Source organism: Bos indicus, chromosome 10 (assembly GCF_029378745.1).
Source record: "Bos indicus isolate NIAB-ARS_2022 breed Sahiwal x Tharparkar chromosome 10, NIAB-ARS_B.indTharparkar_mat_pri_1.0, whole genome shotgun sequence".
Classification (NCBI taxonomy): Eukaryota; Metazoa; Chordata; class Mammalia; order Artiodactyla; family Bovidae; genus Bos; species Bos indicus.
The window spans coordinates 48,758,495-48,786,086 of record NC_091769.1 but is presented as its reverse complement, the minus strand read 5'-3'; the positions used below and the strand labels follow the sequence as shown (position 1 = coordinate 48,786,086).

The 27,592-nt window shown below is 43.2% G+C and overlaps 1 protein-coding gene across 2 annotated transcripts in view; it reads right to left on the bottom strand.

Moving 5' to 3' along the window:
* RORA (RAR related orphan receptor A) overlaps nt 1-27,592 on the bottom strand; it is an 801,696-nt gene that overhangs the window by 722,856 nt on the left and 51,248 nt on the right. The window lies entirely within an intron of this gene.

Genomic DNA, 27,592 nt, shown 5'->3' with positions numbered 1-27,592 from the left:
AGCCAAAGCCTGAGCCGCAGACACTTTCACCATCCAAGGGGACTGTGAGGATGGTGGTGGCGGGGAGGTAGAGGAGTACTGAAGGAACCTGTTGGCTGGGCAGCCATGATATGGCCTTCTCTGGGGCATGGCCAGTCCACTTCGGCTTGGCTCCTCAAGCTTCTGATGGAAGCCAAGTCCCCAGGGCACAGCAAGTCCCAGCTGCCCTCCCCAGCCCTTGGTGAAGTAAAAGGAGGGTCACCTAACGGGTACAATAGGACACTGAAGGAGTCTGGGCATCTCCACCTCTTGCTAGATGCTGGCTGATTTTGGTTCAGGAAGTCCTGACTCCAGCCATCCCAGAAGACAGAAGACTTGGAGACCAAAGACAAAAAGATGAAACTGAAAAGAAACACGGGCCCTCCATCAGTACCTCAATCTGCTACAAAGGAGGGTAAGAAGAGCACACAGGCATGTTCTCTTCACCAGGTGACCCTGCTTTCAGGTTTCAAAGTCCAGGCACACTGATCTCATGTCAAAAACAGGAGCCATCAGTGGGCAAGAATGTGTGTGCAGGTGTGTGTGTGTGTGGTGTGTGTGCGTGTGCGTGTATCCCCAATTTCCAGTGTTTTGACCTCCCTGCTTCACTGCATCAGCTCAAGCTGCTTAAAGCCTGGATATCATATGGAGGAAATGGTGAGAAATAGAACAGAAGCAGGAACAAGAACAGCTCATTTAGAAACACCTTAAGAAATATGCACTATTAGGAAGGTTATAGAGAGCCACAAGGGGATTTTTATTTTTATTTTTTTAATTTGTTTTCTTCCAGAGCATTTTAAACCAAGAGAGACAGGGTCTCTGATTTGTTTCCTGGAGCCATCACTGTGGCAATAAGGTGACAAGTGATGTGAAGGGGATACAGAGATCAGCAAGGAGGCTGTCATAGCAATCCAGGGAGAAGGGGACTAAAGATGCAGACCAAGGGTACAGCTGTTGCAGACAGGTGGGCAGCAGCGCAGGCTTAGAGAGGCAGCATCACATTTCTGAATATCAGGCCAAGATAGGGAGGTAGAAGGTGATGCTAGTCTCTCAGGGATAAAGGTAAACAGGAGGAGGAAGAGGAGGGGATGGCAAGCACTGCTTTGCGCATGTTCGCTTATTGATGCCTACTGCTGCTACTGCTAAGTCGCCTCAGTCATGTCCGACTCTGTGCGACCCCATAGACGGCAGCCCACCAGGCTCCCCCGTCCCTGGGATTCTCCAGGCAAGAACACTGGAGTGGGTTGCCATTTCCTTCTCCAATGCATGAAAGGGAAAAGTGAAAGTGAAGTCACTCAGTTGTATCCGACTCTTAGTGACCCCTTGGACTGCAGCCTACCAGGCTCCTCTGTCCATGGGATTTTCCAGGCAAGAGTACTGGAGTAGGGTGCCATTGCCTTCTCCGATTAATGCCTAAGATACACCCAATTGAAGGTTTCAGAAGCCAACGTTGGACTTCCAGCCTGCAGTTTCATTTCCCCAGATATTAAAAACAGTCCACTAGACTACAAGGGCATGGAAAGGGTGACCTGCTCCCTCGGTCACTGCATCACCTCGCTCACTATCAAAAAGCTCCCCTTCGTCTCCAGAAACAGAACCTAGGCATGAAATACAATTGATCTACTGCTCCAAAGTATTAATAAAAGACCTAGTTAATTTAAACCACCCCTCCCACCCCCAGAAAGAAAGGAGAACAACAAAAGAAGAGTGGGAGGAACTGCCTAATAGTGTTTATAGCATTCTTGCAATTTCATGGCCAATTCATTCAGGTCAAAAAGTAGAGCAGTTAACACCCTGATCAAATGTTCCATATTATTACAAGGTCCTTGTAAGCCTCCTCAGTAGTTATATACTTTAAAGTTACATACTCATAATGAAATCATGAAGTCTGACTAGTCTAAGAGGAAAGGAGGACTGGGTAATCTTCTGCATGCATCAAAAATCTACCCACATGATCCCTTTTGAAAGCTGATTAAACCAAGGCAGCTCACAAACCCTGCATACAATGCACTCGATCTAGATGTACCCATTTCAGACCCCTTCCCTTGTGCCTGTCAGATGCGATTCCCTTGCCGGCTTCCAATCAGGCAACTTGCTCTGTTCCTCTTGATGATATTTCTGGCAAATGGAAAGAGGCTACGTTTGGGGATTCCAAATGCTAAAGTTTACAGAAGCTAATGTAACTCAGGTGTTAAGGACTTCATCTAGTTGGGTGATGTGTGCTATCACTCACAGCAATGATAACCCCTTCACCAGCTTCCATGAGAAACTCAACCATTCCCATCCTATGGTGACTGTGCACATTACTCAAGAGCTGTGAGGCTGTAAGGTAGAGTCTCCACTGGACAGTCTTCTTCCACATCTCCCTGTGCCCACATCTCCCTGGTCCCTCTTGTCCCTCTTCATCTACAGAGCGACCTTATCTTTGGTTTGAAAGCTGGGTGCCCCAAAGGCTTCCTTCTTTCCTACAGAGAGCTCAGAGACAAGTGTCTCATCGAAAGAATCCCACCACCAATGACTAAAAGTTATTCAGCTGCTAAAAAGATACCCTTCTCTCTAAATTATTTCCTTTTAAATTTTTTTTTAATTTTTCATTTCCTCCCAGAGAGGGTTTGAAGCAGCTTAGAACAAAGGAAAGATATGCCATAAAGAAAATCAGTTCCACATAAGGAAGAAGTCAACATACTGTTCTTAAAATGATCAGTAACTGTTGAGATTCAACACGAACATTAGCCAGGGGCTTCCAAGGAGCCACAACGAAAGTGAAACAACTGTTAGTGAAAAGTTGCCTATTTCTTAGTATCAGAAACGATCAAACATACTAATACCCCAGAGGAGAGAGCTTCAGGGCAGCTTTCAAAACATCGACTTGGGAAGGCTGAGTCATTGGCTAAGAACTCTCATTTCTTCTCTATAATATCCACATGACTTGCTCTATTTTATACCCTCTTGATTTTCTTAATTATTTGAGTTAAGAACAGATACTGGACCAGAAGTCAAGAGTTCCTTGTGTGATGCCTAGCTCTGCCATAGCTAGCCAGAGAGCCTTAGGCAAAGAGCCTCACCTTTGCAGGAAACCAAGAGACAAGAATCAAGACAGTCCTTCTAATGCCAACCTTACATGGCTTTTAAGATGACCATCACTGGTTTTGAAGAGTTTAGAAGCATCATACATGGAAAACTTTTTGTGTGAAGAAACAGGACTAAATCTTCCTTCTAAATTAACTCTAAAGTTTACATTTTTGGAGAAATCATATGGCAGTCTACAATTTATGTAGCAATAAGCCACACCCGGTGGTGGGCATTCTACCATATTTCTTAGAAGTATGAGAAATACACTATTAGAAAATCAGTTGTGAAGTATTTACCAGCCTCATGATTGATCCTGCTTGGGCTTTTAAAGCTTATCTATATCAACTGCCCATCTTCTAAATGGGATGTACAATTTAAAATAATTCTTTTGGAGAGTGGAAGATGGCAGAAGAGTAAGACGGGGAGATTGCTTGCCTCCCCACAAATACATCAAAAACTCATCAAAATATGGAACAACTCCTACAGAAAAACTTCTAAATGACAGCAGAAGACCTCAGGCTTCCAAAAAGAAATCAAGCCTATATTGTAAAGCAATTATCCTTCAATTAAAAATAAATTTTTAAAATTAAAAAAATATTCCTTTTGGAGCTACTTGCACAGAGATGAACATACATGGAGAGCATGTACATAAAAAAAGATCATCTCAAATTTGGTCCATATTTAATGACCTTCTTCAGCCCTGCCCATTGCTAACACTATTATGTATAACAACCTTAATTTAAACCTACAGTCAAAAGAAAACAGCCCTAATGAAACACACTTTCAAATTAGAGTTAAAATCTGTCTCCTAGACCAAAATATACAAAAGGTTCTTGCTTATATTTTTAAACTTCATGTGACTTATTTAAAGATTCAAGGTTTTCACTGAAATGACGCAGAGATGACTAAACTTTCATTTAGGGTAAACAGTAACTCAGGAAGAATTCTACTGATGCATTTGGATTAGTTTCAATACTCTTCAGCAAAACACATGGAAACAGGATTGGCCAGGGCAAACTACACTTTCTTTTGTTCTATTTAAGGCCAATGGTCTGAAGAAAAAAAAAAAAAAAGTGCTTGTTTAAAAAAAAAAACAAAACTGTCATTTTTCTACTTTTAAGAAGAAATTTTTAATCATTACATTGCTTCAGGTGCCCTTTGGTGGTTTTCGTTTCAATTAAACTAAACAACTATACTTATCTGCAGAGGTTTTTAGTTCTTGGAAGGCAAGGACAACCTTATGGAGACACAATATAGAGGCATTAGAACTTGACAGATTACATGACCCAGGATGACAGTTAATTTGCACACGTGCTGTAACTTCCTACCCACTGTCCACAGCAGACATCACCGGCCAGTCATGGATAGCATTCATTTACTCCACGCCCAAATGTGGACTCAGATTTCTTTTCAACCCAGCACCGTAGGCAGTTAATACCAATTGACAACACATGAGGTGAAACTTTCAGCATTCTGTGATGTCGACAAGTCTGATGTTGACAAGAAAACACCAAACTCCAAGTTGGTTAAGATGCACAGTGGTTAAGCCTGAGTCAGGACTACACTCTGAACTCTACACCCCTGATTCAGTGCTCTTTCACTAGACACCAACGACAGTGTTGTAGACCTACTAAGTCATCGTCAAATGGGATAAATGAATATATAAACATTTCCCTTGTGTTCATTAATGCCTCCTGCTTTCTTTGGGGAAGACTGATATGGAACAGTGCTCCTAATCATTATCAAGTCATAATATTTGGGTACCAAAAGAAGCTTAGTACGTAAATGAAAAGTAGCAAACCACTCCTGGATTAAAAAATACAGAGCATCCCGTTACTACACATCTCATGACTGCCAATCCAAGTACACCACCAGTAAATCCCACAGGATAAGTACTGCGTGTATGTGTTAAATTGCTTCAGTCGTGTCTGACTCTTAGCAGTATTGCGTGTGCGTGCGTGCGTGCGTGTGTGTGTGTGTGTGCTGAGTTAAGTTGCTTCAATCATGTCTGACTCTTTGCAACCCTATGGACTGTAGCCAGCCAGGCTCCTCCTCTGTCCATGGGATTCTCCAAGGCAAGAATAATTGAGTGGGTTGCCGTGCCCTCCTCCAGGGGATCTTCCCCACGCAGGGATCAAATCTGCATCTCCTGGATTGCAGGTGGATTCTTTACTGCTGAGCCATCAGGGAAGCTCTAAGTACTACATACCTGATTTTGCCACTAGAGATCTGTGACACCTTAAACTGAATATTCCCTTTCCTAGGCAAAATCATTTTCATTTTTAAATGGAAAGTTTTAAAGATCCAATGTACAATACCCTTTTTGATGATGAAACAAACATTTCCTTTAAATACAACACCTATTTATTCATAGCTTAGTGTAAGCAGAGCGCTATGATCGGTGCAAGGCAAAAATCAACCAACAAAACAGGATACTGCCCTCCAGTCTGTGTGTCTTCTATTGGCAGATGGTTGGGCTTCTCTGGTGGCTCAGACAATAAAGAATCTGTCTGTGATGTAGGAGACCTGGGTTTCATCCCTGGATGGGGAAGATTTCCTGGATAAGGAAACAGCAACCCACTCCAATATTCTTGCCTGGAGAATCCCATGGACAGAGGAACCTGGCAGTCTACAGTCCAGGGGTTGCAGAGAGTTGGACATGAATGAGCAACTAACACTTCCACTTGTCTTGCTACTTGCCATGTTCATGTTGTAAAGAAGGCCCAGTTTGCTTTAGAGGTGGTGAAAATAGCTGTTCATCTTTCTCCATCAAGCTGTCAGTCATAGTAGCTTGGGGAAAATCCTAGTGTTATTTCAAACACTTTCTGCAACTCAGTAGCTTCTCTCCTCTATACCTAAACTAAACACAAGTGCACATACTTGCTGTCCCCTCCCTCAAATGTCCCAATAGGGAATGAAACCAGGGAAGGCTGTGGTAGAGAAGTCAGTGTTATAAACACATTTTAAATTAACCTTTTGGGGAGCTTGGGATTGACAGGTATGCACTGCTATATTTAAAACAGATAATCGACAAAGACCTACGAGTAGCACCGAGAACTCTGCTCAGTACTCTGTAATAAACGGGAAAATAATTTGAAGAAGAATAGATACATGTATATGTATAACTGAATCACTTTGCTGCACACCTGAAACTCATACAACATTGTTAATCAACTATAATTCAATATAAAGTTTTCATAAACATCTTTTAAATGGGCATTTTTCTAAAGTCTGTGACCCTAACTCCCCTTCCCTCAAAGATTCCCCCAGTTCCGACCATGGAGAAAAAGATAAGCTCCTGCCCAACTATGAACGACAAGAAGCTACCAGAAGCAAGTGGCAGTCCTTGAGAAAGATGACAAAGATGTGAATCCACTGTGAAAAAAAGAATCACTATAGGTCTAACATATTTTCTTTTAAATCGATCATACTTTTGAACAGAAATCTACTATCTTTTCAGTTTAAATTTTGCAAAAAAAATTCCATTGTGTTTCATTCATTCAACAAATATGTATTCAAATCTACTATGTGCTAACTACTATTGGAGAAGCTGGGCCATTCAGCAGTGAACAAACCAGACAGACTTCACTGCTCTTACAGAGTTTACATTTATATAAAAGATAAACCAGGAAAGCAGCTCCTGTGTTTATCCATCTGTCCTCCTGAACACTCATAGGTATTTCTTAGGGAACTATATGCCTTTCTAGGTTAAGCTAGGAGAAGAAAAAGATTCTAACATTCAAGCACTAACAAATGAACAATCAATTCAGAACAATCAACTACAGGATAATGGGCGACAGTCAAGGGAGGTAACAGGGCTTCCCAAGTGGCTCAGTGGTAAAGAATCTGCCTGCCAATGCAGGAGACCTGGGTTCAATCCCTGGGTCAGAAAGATCCCCTGGAAAAGGAAATGGTTACCCACTCCAGTATTCTTGCCCAGGAAATCCTATGGAGAGAGGAGCCTGGTGGGCTACCGCCCATGGGGTTTCAAAAGAATCTGCCGTGAGTGACTTAAGCCACTAAACAACAACAAGGCGGGTATGAGCAAAGCACTTCAGACAGAGGAGTCATCAATGTTCTTGACATTTTAGGGGAAGACAAACCACAGCTGGACTGGGCTTTCAAGGAGGAAAGGCTTCCTAACAGAGTTCCATCAGAAAGATCGTCATGAGCGGGCAGAGAAGGCTGGAAGATCCACAAGAAGTCCTGCAGCCTGAAGCAGGCATGTAGGGTGGGAAAGGATTCTGGAAGGGCAAGCTGGAGCCCCGAGGGGCTGGGTCTTAACACCAAATCCAGGAGTTTGTCCTTGAATCAGGGAAAATCACATTATAAACTCATTTCTGGTTAATATTCTGTTCCAATAGGCTTACCCTGTATACTCCTTAAGTGGGATGGGATGGTTTGTCTCTCAAGATTTTGATCCTTTTCCAACCTCTAGACAAATGAGGGAAATTCTGCTGATTCTTACCAGGAAAGGACATGTGAGTGTGACCGGCCCAGGCTGGATGGGGCCCAACACACCCAGAGAGATAGTATTTTCTTCCTTTCAACCACTTCATCCAGCGAGAAGCTGCTAACCCACTAGCTGTGCCAAAGAGACTCCATGGGTCCGATGGCTGTTAATGGGCTTTATTACCTTGTTGAGTACCTCAAACTTCAGTTACTAATTACAGGGCATAGATGTGAATGTTTGGCAATATAATTTTTGTTAATTGATTTGCATGAGGGGATTTGGGCATGACATGCTCTAAATTTTCTTTTGGCTCTAAAACACCATGACTCTTCTCTATGGCTATATGCATCGGTAATGACCTTGTGTATTCTGGATCATGAGTTTCATGCACGGGCTCCCTCTTCAATTGCTCAGAACCCTTAGGAGCAGAGTGTTATGCAAGGACACACAATGACATGGAGGCCCAGGCTGGAGGGCCATTCTCAGCCATTACACTCAGGGGATCTTCCTGACGCAGGGATAGAATCCAAGTCTCTTGTGTCTCCTGCATTGGCAGGCAGATTCTTTACCATTGTGTCACCTGGTAATTGCTTCCCCTGGAGGAAGAAATGGTAACCCACTCCAGTATTATTGCCTGAAAAATTCCATGGACAGAGGAGCCTGGCAGACTACAGTCCATGGGGTCGCAAAGAGTTGGACATGACTGAGTACACTTTCATGCAGTACCTAGGCCAACACAGGAAGGATCCACAGATAAATTGACTTGATGCTTACACCAAACTTCCTGAGGCCCTCTGCCAGGTAGTAATATATTGCTAAAATAATATATACCAGGCAGGCTGCTCTGACTCTCAGGCCCATAAGCTTTTTTATGCCCTGGTTTTCAAAGCGAAAAATACCATTACTAAGAAACTAAGCTACAATGCTCCATTACCAACCAAACTTCTGGGGAAGAGGTCAGTGGAAAATCTCTGGAATGGAAAGAAGTATTTCTCAGTGACTCTAGATGACCTGTCATTCCAGATGTGTCATCCACTATTTGTAGCTAAGAACAGGACACCTTCTCAAGTTTTCATTCAATTAAGGTTTCCTACAAAAATTAAAGGGACTAAAGGCTATCACTTAATGAAGCTCCTCTTGCAGCCCTATATTCTGATATGGATTCTCAAATGAGAAAGAATACAGGGATGCGGGAGCTAAAATTCCCACTTTATCTATGCCTCCACGTGGGTGTGTCTCCTGCAGGGAAATGTCATTGGTTATGTCATCCATTATGTCTGCCATGTATTCCAGCAGAACATACACGCTGGTCCAACAGTAAAGAGCAAACTGAGAAACATGAACAATGATGGTTCTGCTTCCTCCGTTATGGAGGGGACGTCAACTGGGGCAAGATCTTTGGGCTACTCAATGATACAGACATTATCATTTTCCTGGTTCACAATATTGGAACCAACACCTCTTTAGGCATGTAAACTGTAAACACAGCCAAATTCCATTTAAGGCACCAAAAGTGCTTCCATTCTAATAAAAGAAAGAAGGGAGAAAAGAAACAGCAAAGCTAGAACAGTTGCTTGGTTTTTCCTCTTTAAATGGATTCTGGCTGTTTGGAGAGTTACAACCTCAGGCTCTTGGGCAATAGACATCATTCAAATGGGAAAGATAAAGCAAAATACATTTGTGTGTGATGCTTGACAAACTCTGTAGTCAGCTGTGAGAGGGGAAAAAATTCATTGTTTCCTCCAATAACATTAATTATCCAACCACAGCAGAAACTTGACAAAGGCTGATGAGACGTCTACATATAGCAAATGTGGTCAATCACTTGGTACAGTTCCAGAAATTCTGACACCTCAAGAGAGTGACTTTCTCCTCCTCACACTCGAGGTAAAGGGTGACCCTAGCATTTTCAAGGCAGGAACAGGAAAGTGTGTCTTCCAAGCTTTGTGTTCTGGAAAATGGGATCAATTAGAGAGAGACAGATGCCACTGATGCCTCAGAATCCAATAGGCAGGGTGTTAATCCAGCTGCAACCATTTACCCACCACATGACTTTTCTGGAAGAAATTCCCTAAAACTTTTGCAGACGAAAAATCTCATGAGCTGCTCAAAGTCAAGGGCTGTTCCTACTCTTTACTGGGTGACAAGCCAGTTGCCTGTCACTTTTTTTTTTTTTTTACGAGTATAAAGCAAAGCAAAGAAGATTTAAAAAAGAAAGGGGGGTAGTCACAAGAGAGGTATTAACATATTTAAATAGCTGTTCTTGTTACCATGTTTAGGATAATTCTAGAGTTTTTTGTTGTTGCTATTTTGTAATTTTTGCAAAGGGTCCAATATTGTGTAGAAGAGAAGTCTGCCAGAGACAGTAGGTTCCTTGAGTTGTTTCTTATAAGCAAAAGGAAGAAACAAAGGGAAGTCTCCCTTCTCCCCCAAGAGGCCTGAACCCCCTACAGCACATGAGTCATAAATTAGCTCATGGAAGAGGCTGCTCCATGGAGTCTTGTCTATTATGTTCCCCAGAGACAGGGAGAGATGGCGCCAGAGAACAGCCCAGCAGGAATCTGTGGGAGTGAAAAGCAAACAGGAAGCCTGAGACCTTAGGAGGTACAGGCAGTTTGGGAAGGAGGAAAATTTTGGGAACGATGGCATTCTACGCACCATCCTCTAGGTCAGGGCCATGAAATATAGCCAAGGCTTGGAACTATAGAGGCCCTTGGAGCTGGAGACTCCTCTAGACCCCTCCACTTTACAGATTATGAGAAAGCTGAGTGGAGAGAGCTTAATAAGCTTGTTGTAAATCACCATGTCTGTGACTGAGTAGTCACCCCTAACAAGACTTTGCTTTTGAAAACGATCTTCCAGAATGTAAACCACGACCTGCACAGATTCGGCTCAACACCCTCTATCTTCTGGAATGAATGGGAAGAAGGGTGTTCTTATCGAAGAACCTGGGGACTGTCAGAGCCTCAAGTCCCTTCTCAATCACCCCAGCAACAGTACGATTAATACATTTTCAAAGGAATGTTTAACTCAATCATTGCTGTACAGTAGAAATGAACACAACATTGTAATATTGTAAATCAACTATATGTCAATAAGATCAATTAATAACATTTTCAAGGCAGAATGTAATTGATTCTTTTCCCACCTTCAGGAAACCCCCCCAAAACAAACCCACACACAAAAACCCCACGTTGGTACATGGAGTAAATCTTAAAACACAAGACTTAGGTTAGCTCCTGGCACACGGAAGGTACTCAGTATGTTTATGGGATTAATAAATGACCAAACCCAAGTACTTTGGCCAAATGGGAACAGATGATATCACTGGAAACATTGGGTCTTACCACCTCCTGGGGGAGAAAATAGCTCTTTAGTCTGATATAAGCAATGCCATGAATGCAAAAAAGGGACTTCACACAAGAGATAGGTCATCCTGGTCACAGTAACCAACACTGTCTGATACTGGAGAGCTCAGTTAGCTCCTGGTGTTTCATCTATCAAGGGAAAAAAACACCTTTTAATCTAAGAGTTATTGAGTAGAACAAATAAAACAGTGAGTATGAAACCAAAGGCTTAGATACTGGGCAGAATCAGGTATTGGTGCTATACAAATACCATGTATTTGGTCCTCAGAGCACCTTGCAAGCAGCTTGATTATAACTTATCCAATTGTTCTCAAATAGCCAAGATTTAAGAGACACACCCACCCTCAGGAGCCAGGCACTATGAAAAGTAACTGGCTTACACAGCTGAAATAGAATCCTTGTGATTCATCTTACATGGATCTGCCCCACTAGTGTTTATGGTGACTAGCCCGAGACTAGCGACTGCCACAAAGTAGGCTATCACTATAGGACTGTTGAATAAATGGATGGGAAATGCACGCATGCAAGGATGAATGGATAAAAATGAAAGCTGCACCAGCTAACCAGCACACACTGCAGACCCATGTCAGTAAAATCCCATAATCCACGGAGTTGCAGAGAGCCACAACATCAGGCCTCGGAGGTATGTGTATGTTCCTTGGTTGAAGCCAAATTCCAACCTCTGGAGAGCATGAGAGCCACTGACTATCCATGAGAGAGTGTGCCAAGGCCCAACTCCAGCTGCAAGTGGATGCGTAGGAGAACTTCCCCAATTCCCTTTCAAGAGAGGGTGCAGGACCACTATCTCCAACGGAGTGCTGATCACATGGCAGACTAGGAGGCCAAGCCCTCGTCCAGAGTGGGGATGAGCAATTCTATCCTGACAGACGTGATCTCCAGGGTGCCTGCAGTGACAGTGCAGAGTTTTCCGCTCCTCCAGACAGCAGGGGAATATGTGCTCATCTGACGTGGCTTAAAGGAAAGTCTGACAGTCTCCTCCCTGGCGGGGTCATCTCTCCTGGAAATCAGCCAGGATGTTTTTCTAAGTCCTGCCTTCTCAACTATGGAGAACCGGTGGGGGATGGGCAAGCTGGAGCATTCTTCGGATATTAACCTTCCATTCCCCCTCCAGGGTAGATGATATTGCTCACAGGCACATTATTTTAACCTACTCTATGTCTACATAGGTAGGAAGCTCATTACTTTCTGTGCAGCAATCTTTGCCTTTTTTGAATCAACATTCTTTGGGCCCTTGTTAAGTATTAATACCAACCACCTTTCTAGTGCTTTGCAAATATCACTGATTCACTTCTCATCTAATCCTTTGAGGTTGGTGCCATTATTCCCCTTCCCCTCACTACCCAGTTTACAGATGTAGTAACTGAGGCTCCAAGAAGCTAAGAAACAGCTCACCATCTGGGTAATTGCAAGAACTGTCATGTCAGGTAAAACAGCATTTGATGAAAGACTTGAGAATAAAAGACCTCCATTCCTTTTTAGGAGTGAGTCATTCTGAAGCAAAAAGTCTCTTGTATTTAAAGGATGGGACCACTGATGGAGCAGTGAGGACCACAAGAAAAAAGTACACCGTTAATATTGCACTCACATTTTTATTAGCACCTGTAGCCAAGGACAGAGGCTACAAAGGGAAGCACATGACCCAAATGTCATAGGCTTTTCCCTTGGATTCAGCCTCAGTCATTTGAGAACTAGACTTCAGTAAACAGAATAACTCACATGTAAATATACAGACAGGAGATATATATAGAAATCGATATAGACAAAGCAGGTCCTCTGAGTCAATATCTTAAGAACAACTTCCTACCCTTTGTTAATTAGAAAATAACCAGCTCTGGCAAATTCTCCTACATGAAATGCAAGGGGGTAACTCATCCCATATTAAGAGTTTCAGTTACCAGTCTTTTTGAAGATAAAGTCCCAGCCTTTGAGACCCTTCTCATAAAGAAATGGCTTTGCCTTTCCTATGCATCCATCTACTCTGGTAAACCATGATTAAAACATTAAGCCAAAAAAAAAAAAACATTAAGCCATCATCTAACCTAGATGACAAAATTTAATCCTGAAAATCTACTCCCCATTTTCTTCTTACCATGTTATCACCTACATCTCTCTCTTTCTTCCATCAGAAGTCCTTGTCAAAAACTGATGGTTTTTGCATACTAATTTCACCACAAATACCTGATCTGAATTCTAAGTAATTAGCAAATCGGGTAACCTGAGAGATGCTGATCTTTTTTTGTAACCACAAAAAAAGCTTTTCACTGAAGATATTTTAGTTCAAGAACATTTCCAATCAGGAAACCTCACATTGTGTTTCAAAATACCCCTCAGTGTTGCATTCATACATTCTGGCAACATACTGACTGAGGGTAATAATGTACTTCACATCAATCACACTGCATTTTGAACCGACAGTGGCAATGACATATTATGTATATTTCACTAGTTTGGGCAGTTGTCCACAAAGAATACTAGCTATCACCAAATTCATTTTTTGAGGTTCAGCTCTCTACTGTAAATGAAAAACCTTTGTGCATTCAAGCGGGAATACTTGTTTACTGAGATTTTCATTTGTGAGGCTCTGGAGACCGTAAACCCCAACAACAACAAACACCATTCCTATCCAATTCTGAAAAATCAAACTAGGATGTAGCAGACTGAGAAAATAATTCATTCCCTTCTCTGTGATCACCAGCGAGGTGACCTCAGTTTCCTTGTCTGTAAAGTGGGAACACTAGTAGGTACATACCTCAAAAGCTGTTGTGATGGATTTTTTAAATGGGAGAGTTTTATACAAACTTAAAGCAACACACTATATAAGCTTTCATGGTACTGACAGGGAACACTAAGACCAGAATTGACAAGACCAAGTTAAAACAAACAAAAAACAGCAAAGCTGCATAAACCTGCCTCTAATTACCGATACTAGTAAAAGCTGTTCTCTGTTTATAGCTATTAGCTTGCTAGGTTTTTAGCCTAAGGTAACATATGTAAAGTAACTGAGGTGAGAAAGATGGGTTTTTTTTTTTTCATAATTTACAAGTTCATGTTATGTTAAAATTTATTTTCACAGCACTGTTGTTTTAATGTTGAAACATTTCACACTATGGCGTCTTACTATTGAACTTTAATACTCAGTAAATAAGTTTATTCTTATTAGTATTTTCAATAAAGGTAAAAAAAAAAAAAATCCCTCGTAAAACCGCATTCTACAAATGGTAAGAAGAGAGACAGTGGTGAGGAGGCAGTCAGGCTCCAGGCCTGGTCCTGAGGTGGTCTTCAGTACCTGCTTGATGAATAAATGGAGGAGTAAGTACAGCGCAGAGGTGATAAGAAACTGGCAAGAGAAGCATTTTAGATCTGCATGCTATTTTAGAGCCATCATGATTGATCATAGCCAAGACAGACAAATCTCTGAGTGGGAACTTTTAGGGGGTTAGGAAGACAACTGTCTTCATCAATGAAGATGTGAAAGTCACAAATACAGAGTTAGTACAAAGAGAAAATTTTTTCACTGAGTCCCAACCAATAATCTGTTCAATGAAGGGAGTTTCCATTAGAAATCTGGGGAAGATGTTTCAGGGGAAGTACCACTTTAACATGCCCACTTTGCACTGGGGGAGCACAGATCTGCTTCAAGCCAAGTTCGCTTGAAAAGCTAATCATATCCTTGTCCAACACTAGGGCAGGAATTCTGCTACTTTGAGGTGGGGCCAGCTGCACAAGTGTGGAGGGGGCAGGGAGCGGGACATCTGACTCAGAAGCCAGGTCTGCAATACTAGGAAAAGCTGGGTTGCTCCGATAGAAGCTAAAGGAGGGGAGATGCTGGAACCTGAGCATCTACTTGGATCCCATGTGAACCCCACCCTCCCAGGTCCCAGTGGGTCTCAGGAACCAAGAATCCTCAAGAGCAGGGGTTGTCTTTCTGAGTTTCTCCAACAGATTTTCAGTGATGTGGGGCCCCAAAGCAGGTAGAAATTACCTCAAGCCAGGCTTTCACATTGATACATTTTAGGAGAATTTGGTATTTTGTTTCTTTATAGGGGGTTTTGGTTTGTTTTCTGGGGCAGGGGTGGTTTGGTCACCCTGCCTGGCATGTGGAATCTTAAGTTCCCAAACCAGGGATCAAACCCACATCCCCTGCCGGGATCAAACCCACATCCCCTGCCATGGAAGCACGGAGTCTTAACCACTGGACTGCCAAGGACATCCCAAGAATTTCTTATTTTGGATTGATAGACCTAGGTTCAAACACTGGGTTTGCCATTTTCCAGCTGGATAAACCTGGGCCAGTGCAAAACCTTTCTGAGCTCAGTTTTGTCTTCTTTGAAGTAAGGTACCATTTATCTCACTGGTCGTGACAACCTTATGAAATGACGTACGTGCCTCTACATAGTCTGTGTTCCATAATGTCATATCTTTCCTTCGTGTTTCATTGTTTTGACTCATTGTGTTTAGTCACACATAAGGACAAAAATAGAATCTTCAAAAGAAGTTCTTATGAATTCTTTGAATTTTTAAACATCTTAGATTGTGTCTAGAATAGAAAATTTTAAGATGTTAATTACCTGCAATTTCTTCTCACAATCAACATGAACTTGAATCTATTATTCTAAAGACCATTGGTCTTCCTACCTACAGAGGCCACTTTAGAACAAAAACCTCACAGGTCTAAATTAAAAAGTTGTTTTGATACATTGTGGCGACAGTTAATGAATTATGAAATTATTATAGATGATATAAACAGCCACTGATAACTATGTTTTTGAACTACTTTTAATCATATGGGAAATGGATAAGCTCTAATATTTAACATAAAAGGTTGAACATAGATACAAAATAGAAATTTATACATATACTAAAATGCCATTTCTAGGATATTTTATTGCTTTCTATTGCAAAATATGGAAATATTTTGCCTAGAATAAGAAATTAAGGATGGTTTTAAAAATATTCTACAGTGTAATAACGAGTTTCTATAACTATAATGAACTTGTTCTGAAATAGACATGTATTTTTCCCCTGTCATATGTGCACACGCCAATATTCTGCAGTGTAACAACGTTTCTATAGCTTGAATGAACTTGCTCTGAAAGGGACATGCAGTTTTCCCCATGTCAATGTGCCCTGGGTCATCAGAAGACCCAGAGAAAGATGTGTGCGGTGACCACCTTGTGGACTCTCTGGTTCTAGGTCACATTACAATGGTGATAATTTCTAACAGCCAACTTTGGTGTTTATACCAAACGAAGTGAAAAAAATGGTAATCCCAAAAAAAAGAAACACATTCACCTGTATTTTTGTAGAAACCAGTCTTGTCAAAAGGCCTGTCAGGCTACACCCAGAAGACCAGTTACGGGTGTAGGACCGTTCATGAGGGAGATCCTGCCGGCAGCAGCATTTCTGCTGCTCAAATCATAAGGGCACTTCCACACCAGGCTCACAAGCAATGGTCTTGGTAAAGGACTCCACCAAACCTGAGCAACATCAGGGCAAGGTGAGAGCAATCCAGGGTTCTTTTAGCCCTGACATTTCAAGTTAATTTTTTATAAATTATTAGAGTTCAAGGGCTGGCTCACCAAGACCAGCAAGCAGCCTCATCTCAGAGCTGCTGCTGCTGCTAAGTCGCCTCAGTCGTGTCCGACTCTGTGTGACCCCATAGACGGCAGCCCACCAGGCTCCCCCATCCCTGGGATTCTCCAGGCAAGAACACTGGAGTGGGTTGCCATTTCCTTATTCAATGCATGAAAGTGAAAAGTGAAAGGGAAGGCGCTCAGTCATGTCCGACTCCTAGCGACCCCATGGACTGCAGCCTACTAGGCTCCTCCATCCATGGGATTTTCCAGGCAAGAGCTAAAGAAGCCAAAGTCCAAGACGAAGGTTAAGTGTTTTATCCACAGTCTCAGTTAGTCACAAGCTGAGACCACTAACAAGGTCTCCAGACACACAATCCAGTGCTCCTTCAGCTGCATACAAGCTACTTTGTGGCCAGTTTCTAGCTACTCAATCCTCATTATACTTCAATATAAAACTAGACAAAAGCCCATGATCACTGAGGAATCTGGCAGAATGTAGAACTGTCTTATGCTCCATTTAAAAGGGTTGGAACAGGTCTTCTAATCTGTGTGTCACTCACTGCACGCATAAGAACAGCTCACAAGCTGCTGAGACCTGATGTAGCCAAGGTAAGTCAACGCATCAGGGAATCAATGTCAATGGCTGCAGGTAGCCAAAGAATCACATCCAATATAGTTACACATGATGACTTCTTTCTATCTATTCCCGGGGCGGGGGGTGGGGGGGGCAGGTGGGGGAGGGGTTACCAAATTCTGCTTCCTCTTCTGCAGGTATCTGGATCTTTGTGTGTCTATGCTTGTACACATCGGTTGTTTCAGTATCAGTTTACCAAAGCACAGAAGGTTACATGGGAATTAGGCAGGCCAGCGTCCTAGGTCCTGGAGGAGAAACCAAGAGCATTCGTGTTCCAGTTCAGACCAGGTTAAGTCAGATCTACTACGATCTTTTCAAGGGCAAGTCATCATTCCAAAAATCATCAAGGCCTCAGGGCAGAGCATGTGGAAGGTTCTAGAAACTGACAATTAGACAAGGCAAGAAAGCACCAGCAATTAACACTCAGACATGAGCCTAACCTTCAAAGTAAGAACAATCTGTGCTCAATACTTTCTCCCAGAGCAGTGGGGATGTGGAGGGAAGAGAGATAATTGAGTCCAGATGTGTGGAGATGTTGGTACACGTTGAGCTAAATAATCAATGGTAGCTGGTTAGGGAGGAGAGAAATTTGAGCTGCAGTTTTGCTCTGGAGCAAAGATGACTTACACAGAATTCTTGCAGGAAATCTGGTGTCACCTTCTCATCTCGAACCAATGCATAGCCTGCCGACCATCATACCCAACATCCTTCAGAGAGCGTTTCATAGGCAAAGGATTGCCCTAAGCTCTTTACGTACTGTTCCCTTCCAAAGACAGGCTGTTATCTCCCTGATTCACATGGAGAAGCTAAGGCTTGGCTGAAATCACGTGACTTGCCCAAGGTAACAAAGACTAATTTGATCTAAATTAGTCAGATTACTGAGGCCGGGCTCAATAAACTTCTGGATAATTTAATCACATGTCTGCCCAAAATAAACAACAAGGGAAAACCCCGACAAGCTTTCACAATTGAAGATTTCATCTCTTACTGCAGTGTGTCTATCCTTGGAACAGCCAACGTTTAGCCAGGTGGTTCAGTGACTTCTCAGATCAAAAACATGTGGGGAGTCCATTCTTAACTAATGTATTCATGTGTGCTTTTTTCTGACTTTGAGGAAAAGGTTTCATCAGCACTTTTAAAGGTATTTCCCATGTTTATTGCCTTTCGGTAGTCCTCAAACCCCAAAATTGGCAGCCTACTAATTTTCCTATGTGGTAAAGCTGCTCTGTTTCAGACTAATTAGGGAGAGAGGGGGGATGGAGAACCATTAGAATAAAAGGAAAAATGTTTGCTTTTTCCTGAACAATTAGGTATCATTCTTTTTTATCAAGAACAACAACAGAAGCCTTTAATGGAAAGGCAAGAAGGATCTGTGATGACGACATTACCTGGCACTCCGTCAAATACCTACAAGCCCCTTGCTCCTGTGAACTTGCGCTGGACCCTCTCTCCTCCTAAGCAGAGCTGGAACCACTTTTGCTCCACCTCTGACACAGCAATCCCAAATTCTGAATCCATCAGGCCTAAAGGAATACTTATTCCTCTGCCCCAGATCTGCAGATTCTAAAGAAGGTTCCCATTTTAAGAGCTCAAAAGATCTAAAAGCTGCACATTTTGATTTTTAAATTATTAAAAGAGAAGTATGGAGGTATAACAGAAAAATTAGACTGTTGCAAATAACAGGAGCGCTCCCCAAAGAAGTCCCGCTCAATTCCAAGTGCCCATGTGTACCAAGGAACACAGTGCTGTTTTAAAACAGAGAATCTTTCCCAAGCCCGACTAGGTGTCCTGCACCCAGGACGACCTACCCCACTCCCGAAGCTCCTACTTCGAGGTAGGCATCCTGTGTCTCTTCCGGGGCTCTACTCTCAAACCCCAAAGAATCAACTGCTGTCATTGTGAACACAGCATTTGTGTCTTGTAGGAAGAACACCGTTTCATTCTTTTCACCTTCCTGCTGCTCCAACCTGGAGAGGAGCATCCCCAGGTTAACATCACACCGAGCACCCAGTGACAGAAATCAGTTTTTCACCAACTTTAGAAAAAGACCATCAACTGAAACACTGATCGTACACACAACTCCAGCCTGCATCCTTTGGGGTTATTTCTTGCTGGAATGACAGCCCCACCTTCAACTGTTCTGAAGTAGCTACATCTACCCAGGTCCACTCTTTATTTTATAGCTGTTCATAATGTGAACAGCATTTTATAGCTGTTCCACCTCTTCAGAGTCTAGTCCTTTATCTCTTTCTTATGATCCAAGGTCTTTATCCCAGACCAAGGCCAATGCTGATATTTTCAGACTCCTTCTTCCAAAGAATCTTTACCCCAAAGAAATCCCATTCCAAACTCCCATGTGTCAGACAGACCAAAGGCAGGCTGCCTGGTTAGAGCTAAGTAAGGGTGGGGCCCTACCAACCTTTTTAAAGAAACGTTTCCTTTAAGAAGTTACTGAGGAAGCTGATGGAGAGAGACAAAAGGTCGATACTGACAGTATTCAGGACCTGATAAACTGGCCAGTTTCTATTAGATACACACCACATGACCAGGCACTGGTGGATAAGAGGAAATAAGACTACTTGGAACACCAGAATAATGTTCCCCTGTCCACCTTCTGAATCTGACTAGAGAAAAGGGCTGGGGCCAGAGGCAGAAATAAGAACTGACACAGATTGGGAGCAGGAGCAGCAGAAAGGAAGAGGAATGGGGAGGGAATCAGAGGTAAACTGTACACAGCATTTGGACTTTTCAAAGAAACTGCACATCCCTGATAACTATTATATCACCTTATAAGAGTTGTTTGACTGAACTTCACAGCACCACTATATGAGATTAAAAAAAGAGAGAGATGGATTAAAAAACCTAGCTTTACAGCTAAGGAACACATGGCCTTAAGTCATCTTGCCCAGTTACAGAGCTAATTAGGGGTGGAGCCAGAGCTAGCACCCAGACTTCAGGACTCTGCAAAGCACTAACTCCCAACACAGAGAGGGCTCCATGGAAAGCAGACAGATTCTGTATGCATTTATCCACAGCTACTCTGCCAGCTAAAAGCTAACACAGTTGTCTTTTTTTTTTTTTTTTTTAAGACTTTTTCCTTACTTCGTCTTCTCGATCATATGTAATCCTCCCCAACCACCTTCCCTAACATCCTTACTGAAACAACAACTATCTGAGCCGAGCTATGCTCACTCCTTCAGCTCAGCCCTCCTTAGAATTACAACAGAGAGTGAAAAAGTCCTAGTTGCCAGAAGATGTTTCAAATTGGTTATAGTGATTAAAAAAAAAAAAAAATCACTACATCGGCTACATCTCCAACTCTTCTGTTCAAAATCCAGTTCTTGTTGCAATGACATCTAATCAGGCAATGGAATCAGCTGAAATAAAGGCTTCCGTAAAAATCACTGCTTATTTGGTACTCAGCAGTTAAGTCTCTTAAATGTCAACCTGGTAGGAATTAAAGTTTTTTATTCTTCATAACAAGTCTCAAAACTATCAAGTGCTCTCAACTTTCAGCTGAACCCAGATACTCGTATATTCCAGAGGATATAAATGTTCTTTATCTGCTGGGTTTGAACAATTTTGAATTACTCAAAGAAGCAGTGTCCACATCATTAAAGATACCCAGGTTAAGACTAAAATATTCCATGCCTTATACAGATATTTATAAACCTTCGGAATTCTTTGGAGATAGAGAAACCTTGCCTAGGATTTTTGGCTTTTGACGCAGTTTTTCTACAATCGAGACCACTAACCCTACAATTTGGCTGTGCAACCACTAGGCGGTGATAGTGTGCCAAAACCCAGAACCAGCAGTGCTGGGATCAGTGGACTCTCCCCAGGGTTCCTCTACCAAAAAAGCAACCTGCAAAACACAGTCCCCACTGAATTCGTTGCCACAGTTTAACTGTTACTTTTAGCAAAGCATTTCAAATCCTAACCTGGCATTCAAGGCCCTCCAAGGTGGCACTAATTCCATAATCCATACCCAATGCCAGTATTGTCCTACACACACGTATTACATATTATTACAGCCGCATGTGATTCCTTGTTTCCTGCACATTCACACAGACACAAAAATAGTCCTAACATGTCCTGCTTCTAGACATGTGCTCTTGCTCTTCTGATACACTTGGAAATTCCCCCAAAGGCCACCCCCTTTCAGGCACCTCTAAAATACTTGGAAATCTTTGCTCAGACCAAATTATTTCAACTGAATCTCAGAGCTGTTAGTATTTAAATGTTTCCCATAGAAAATTTGTAAAATATAGACTCAGCAAGAAGAATTTTAACAAATCACCCCCCCACTTCAACACTCTGAGGTATCCACTTGACGACATTAAGGTGTGTTATATATTCATTCTCGATCTTTTTAGGATAAATGCGTGTTAATAAGAGCTGGATCACATAACCTGCTTTATCCACTTAGCTATATCTCTTGAACGGCTTTCCAAGTCATTAAATAACTCATGAGGCATTTTATGATTCCCCCCAGGAGTCAACTCAGTGTGGTGGAAAATATATTGGGCTCAAAACCAAAACCAAGTTTCACTCCTGGTTCTGGCATGGACTCGCTGGGATTGGGCAAATGAATGAACCTCTGTGAGCCTCATTCTACAAAACGGTGTAACATCCACCTCAGCATCTCTGACTGCCTAAAGGAGAGAATTTATGTGATGATATCTAGCATGGAACCTGCCTCGGAGTTAGCCTCTGTAACTAGCCATTTCTTTCCTGTCCACCTCAGTCACTGGTTTCTTTCTCCTCCCAAGCCCCATTCTTCTCTGTGCCTCCCTATGGCTCTATCCTGCTGGTTCTTCCCTGAGGGAAAGGTGTGAAAATGCTGTATTCTTCCTAGCAGGGCCTAAGAAGGCCCTTAAAGGAGGAGCTGGCCTGCCTCCAGGAACTAGGTCCTGCAGCTGCCAGCACAGTGCTGGCCGGCCAGTGCTCACTGCCTCTACCTGAGCCACTGCCATTCTGGCCTGTTCCCTCCTGCGTCCTGTTCACAGCTTCAAACACAGTCTGGGCTTCCTTCAGCCTCTCGCTTGCCTTTGATATTAAGAACATTACGTGTGCAGGGGCCACCACAGTGTTGTGAAGTGACTGTCCTCCAATTAAAATAAATAAATTGAAATATATATATATTAAAAAAAATTCAGTCTGGAGCTTGGGTCTTCAGGGTCCTGACGACACCTCTATTCTTGGCAGCCTCTAACCAGAGCAGCTCTCGTGGTCGGCAGTTTTGCTGCCTCTTCTCCAGGCTCCTGAGTCTTTGATCCCAGAGGATAAACTTACTAAGTGAGAGGACAGGCAGCGTCTTCCCTCCGCCCCTCCTCCATCTGGGAGATGAACAACACACTTCAGCTGTGAACTATACCACAGAGGCTTGCTCCAGTCTTACAAGGCTTTCTTCACTTCAGTGTTTCTTAAATGTTATATTCCCCTGCCCCCATTTTCATGAAAAAGCACTTTGGGGGAGCTCTTTTTTGAATCATCTGAGAGATCTGCACTGGATGCTAAAGCCTCTTCCTGTTTTCCTCTCAACACCACAGCAAGAATCTGCCTTCCTTTAAAACCACCTTAGAAAAGAGAGATGGCTCACATTAACGGTACAGCATACTTGGGAAGAAAAATTCCTCTCATTTCACCCCAGCGTTGAGTCTGCTGTGGACCTTCCTGCCAACTCTACTAAGCAAGTGAATAGAAAAGAGGGCCCAGAAGGCAGTCAGACTGTGCCAGAGGCCCCCTCCTGCAGACGCAGTGTGTATCATGAGGGCGGCAAGCATGGGCTCTGGAGCCTGATTTCGGCATGATTCCCCAGTGTACCACTTCCCTGGCTGAGTGACCCCAGGAGAGCTGCTTTGTCTTTCTGATCCCCAGTTTCCTCATCTGTCAAATACACACAGTAGTAAGACTTCCTACATTATTTCCTACATTATTTTTCACATGGCTGCTGGAACAAACGACCACAAACTTAGTGGCTTAAATAACATAATAAATGTATCACTTACAGTTCTGGAGCTCAGAAGTCCTCAAAGCAAGGCGTTGACAGGTTGTGTTCCTTCTGGAAGCACTGGGGACAGTTCATTTTCTTCCTTTTTCCAGCTTCTAAAGGCCACCTGCAGTGTGCGCCTCACGGCCGCTCCTGTCATCTTCAAAGCCAACAGTGTAGCATCTTCAAATTTTTGCCCCCCTCCCTCTCATGTGTTTGGGCATGCTCTGTCTCCTCACCCCTCCTCTCGAACTCCAACATCAGTCTCCTTCTCTAACTCTGACCTCTTGCCTCCTTACAAGATTCATGTGATTACACTGGGCCCACCCACATTATCCAGGAGAACCCCCCCTTCAAGGTCCTTAACTTACTACATCTGTGAAGTAATGTACTCCCGTGTTCAGAGGACTGGGAGGTAAACACTGTCAGGGGGTCATTATTGTGCCTCCCATCCTTCTCTATGTAAGAGAAGGGTGATATGAAAATGCAAGTAGAGAATACACGTCTAGTCCCCTGCACACTGCCAGGCTCCCTGAAAGGATTCGCACAACGTCAGCCACAGTTCTCTCTATAAAGCAACAGTAGCTTCGACAGGAGTGAGGGAAACACTTGTTCATGCTTACATAGGTAAACTGGAACCTTGTGGTCAAATTTTAATGCAAGCCACAGGAAGTACCACTGGGGCCCCAGAGACCTCCCTTTGGTTTCACACTCTCATCCTTCATTTTTGAAAAAAAAAATGTTTACTAGGCATACACGCGATATCACTATTTTTCACTCCTCGTAGTAGACCTAGGCTGCACAGTTTGCTTAGGTTATTCAGCTGGTGACTGGCAAGGAGAGGCTTTGAACCCCTTTTGGTCCGACTCAAGAGCCTATCCTTTTCACACACACCAGGACCTGGTAACTCACTGGCTCACAGGCGCTCTGGTCATCAGGACGCTGCAAGGCCGACCCGGCCGGCAACCAGCACACTCCTTCAGGGCAGAGAGCAGGTCTGTGCTTCTCTCGTGTCCTCTTGGTCCTCCACCCAGTGATGAGCACACGGGGATGTGGGCTGTGGAGCCTTGGTTATTTTTTGAGGTGCAGGTGATTCTGATGAGATGGACAATCACCTCTTTACCAGAAGCAGGCATCAAAATCACCTGGAGGGGCTGAGAAGCCAGACTGCAGGCCCCACCCCCAGACTTCGATAGGTCTCAATTTGCATTTCAAATAAACTCTCAGGTGCAGCTGCTGCTGCTGCTGGTCCAGGCTGACACTTTGAGAAACACAGTTCTGGATGGTATGGAGGTAAATTTAGGAGAGGAGAACAGATGGCTCAGGTCTGTGGGATCCAGGCTCCCTGGCCCCCACTCACTCTTCCCACTTTTTTATTTTCACAGACCTGCTAGGGCCACCTGACTAAGACGCCCAGCAGAGGGGATGGGACCCACAGCACACTGCTCACTCCATCGGCAGCCTCCCCACCCCCACTTCTCCAGGTGGCCCTGATTGAAAGCCTTAGGTTTGTATTATCTTCAGAGGAGAGGCCTGGGCAGGTTCTCACAGTCTCTGCAGCTCAGCCAAACAATGAAACCTAAGATACCAAGGATCAGCTTTGAGAATTGAGGCAGCAGGGTAGTGGGGAGATACCCTTGAAAGGGCAAAAGTTCTTGTGGTCACAGATTCTCAACACCTTACCCATGGCTCAAAGTCATGAGTTTGCTGCGTTCGAAGAATTTGGGAGCCAAGTTCTCCAGTGTGCTCTGTGGTGGTGTTTTTCTTTTAATTAATTTATTTTTAATTGGGGGATGATCACTTTACAATATTGTGTTGGTTTCTGCCATATATCAACATGAATCAGCCATGGGTATACATATGTCCCTCCTTCTTGAACCTCCTCCCCCCCTCCCATCCCATCCCAACCCTCTAGTTTATTTTTCTTACTAATTTCCATTGGGGTATAGTTGCTTTACAATACTGTGTTAATTTCTGCTGTACAACAAAGTGAATCAGCTATACGAATACATCTGTCCCCTCTTTTTTGGATTTCCTTTTCATTTTGGTCACCACAGAGCACCGAGTTCCCTGTGCTATACTGTAGGTTCTTATTAGTTATATATTTTATACATAGTATCAATGGTGTATATATGTCAATCCCAGTCTCCAATCTAGCCTCCTCCCCCCACAAACATTCTCTATGTCTGTGTCTATTTCTGCTTTGCAAGTACATGGTGGTATTTAGATATGACCCTCCAGGCTGAAGGTCATGCACATCAGCCTATTTTGGAATAGCTGTTGATGAAGATTTTTTTATGCTTTGCTCGGGGGACCAGTTGCAAGGAGGAGCTTTTTATGAGAACAATACATATCACAGACATCTGAATATATTTCCATGAGAAAATAAGGATGAAGGAAACCAAAAGATGGTGTCGTTTTCTTACATGGCAGATGAATATTTACCATGCTCGGGCTTATCTTTAAGGGGAAAAAAAAAGACCCTTTGCAATTTGACATGCTTCCTACAATAGCAATCCATACACAAAACACCAAACACTACAGACACCCATATAAATACCATGTATTTCATTATTCCCTTATTACAGTGGCACAAAGACCAGCTGCTACATGAAATATCATGAAAACATAAATTACTGGTTATAAATAGCATATTTAAAGCATGAGGCCATCCAGAATGGGCTGGTTTAACATAGGCTGCTGAGAACGAGTCCAAGGAATTGATAAGACAGGCAGGGGAAGTCAGGCAGGGTCTGCACATGGCAGGAGATCAGCCAACAGAAGCTGCAAGAGGGGCTCTCGAAACAGACTTGGAGGGGGGTACAGTGGAGCTCTCAGGAGCCCCGAGGAACAAGTCCACTTTCTGTTGACCCTTGCCACCCCAAGAGGGACCAATTCGCAGACTGCTTATCACCACTATTTTTAACTTCCTGGCAGGCTAACCCCGTGCAATGGGAAAATCGCCCAAAGTAAATACACACTCTCCCTTGATTCTTCTCCTGGCGAGTAATTTTCTATTATTTTCTGTTAGAACCATTTCCAGGATAAATCATGCTCCAGTGTGAGCCTGAGTGTGAGAGTCCTCTAAGGAGCCTCCATCCTAAACTGGGGAGCTCAGAAAAGCTACATCTTTGCTCTCCGCTCTAGAGGCTGTGTCCAAACAAGCCCTTTGAGAAGCTTTCCAGGCTTTTCACCTTCCAGGCTCCTTTGTTATTTTTATTTCCCTTGAGTTTTGCTACTAGACAAATTATGGATTGTCATATATAATTATCTTTCCATGAGACAGATTAATATGAATAACAGTTTTTGAGCTTAGAAAGAGAGAAAAAAAAAATTCTTTATGTCAGGCCCTGCATATGCATTCTCTCACGAAATCCTCTCCATGACTCTCTGAGCTGGGCACTACTGTTTTTCCCTTTTTTACATGCAGGGAATAAAGTCACACAGAAGTAATTTGCTTGAGATCATGCAGCTGGAAGGCAGCGGAACACGTCTGAAACTCAGCTCTGTCTCCGAACTCCATGCTTTTAACCACTGCACGGTGTGGCCTTACCTTACAAGCTGCCACACCATGTTAACACAGTTCCAAAGTTGACACAGACCAAAGTAAGGGCTAGATAATAAATGCAGAATTTGATTTAGATTTTTTGAAACATCTAACACAGTTTGAAGACCCCCAGTGAAGTCTTTGTGGACCCCTATCTCTCCCAGACCTCCCATGAGGAATCCCTAACCTGGAACCATTCACATATCATTTGCCATGTACGACTTTATGTCTGCATAAAAAGAGCTAGTTAAAAATACTGCCTGCTTCCCTGGAATCTAAGACAAATCAAGTCCAAACTCTGAATGACGTTCAAGGCTCTTCTTAACCTGGCCCTCGCTATCTCTTCAAATCCATCTTCTAGAACCATCTGGAACAAGAAGTGAGAGGAGTGAGAATGTGAAGCAGAACCAGATCTTTACAGGCAGGTAAGGTTGGACTTCCCTGGTAGCTCAGACAGTAAAGCGTCTGTCTACAATGCGGGAGACCCGGGTTCAATCCCCGGCTGGGGAAGATCCTCTGGAGAAGGAAATGACAATCCACTACAGTACTATTGCCTGGAAAATCCCATGGACAGAAGAGCCTGGTAGGCAACAGTCCATGGGGTCGCAAAGAGTCGGACATGACTGAGCGACTTCACTTCACTTCACTTAAGGTTGGGCAGCATCTCCATCCTGACCATGACTCTGCATCTCCATCCTGACCATGACTCTACACAGACATGGTAACTCTCATCTTCCAAGGCAACTCACCATGTATTAATAAAAGGTACACTGCCTACTCTCTCAGCTTTGTTCTTTGGTCTGGACCATTCCCCAGCCTGTCCCACCCTTTCTTCTTAGGCTCAGTTCCCAAGCCTCCTCTGGGAGCCTTGCCTGCTGTCTCCTGTTAGAAGCTGTCAGGTCCCATCTGCC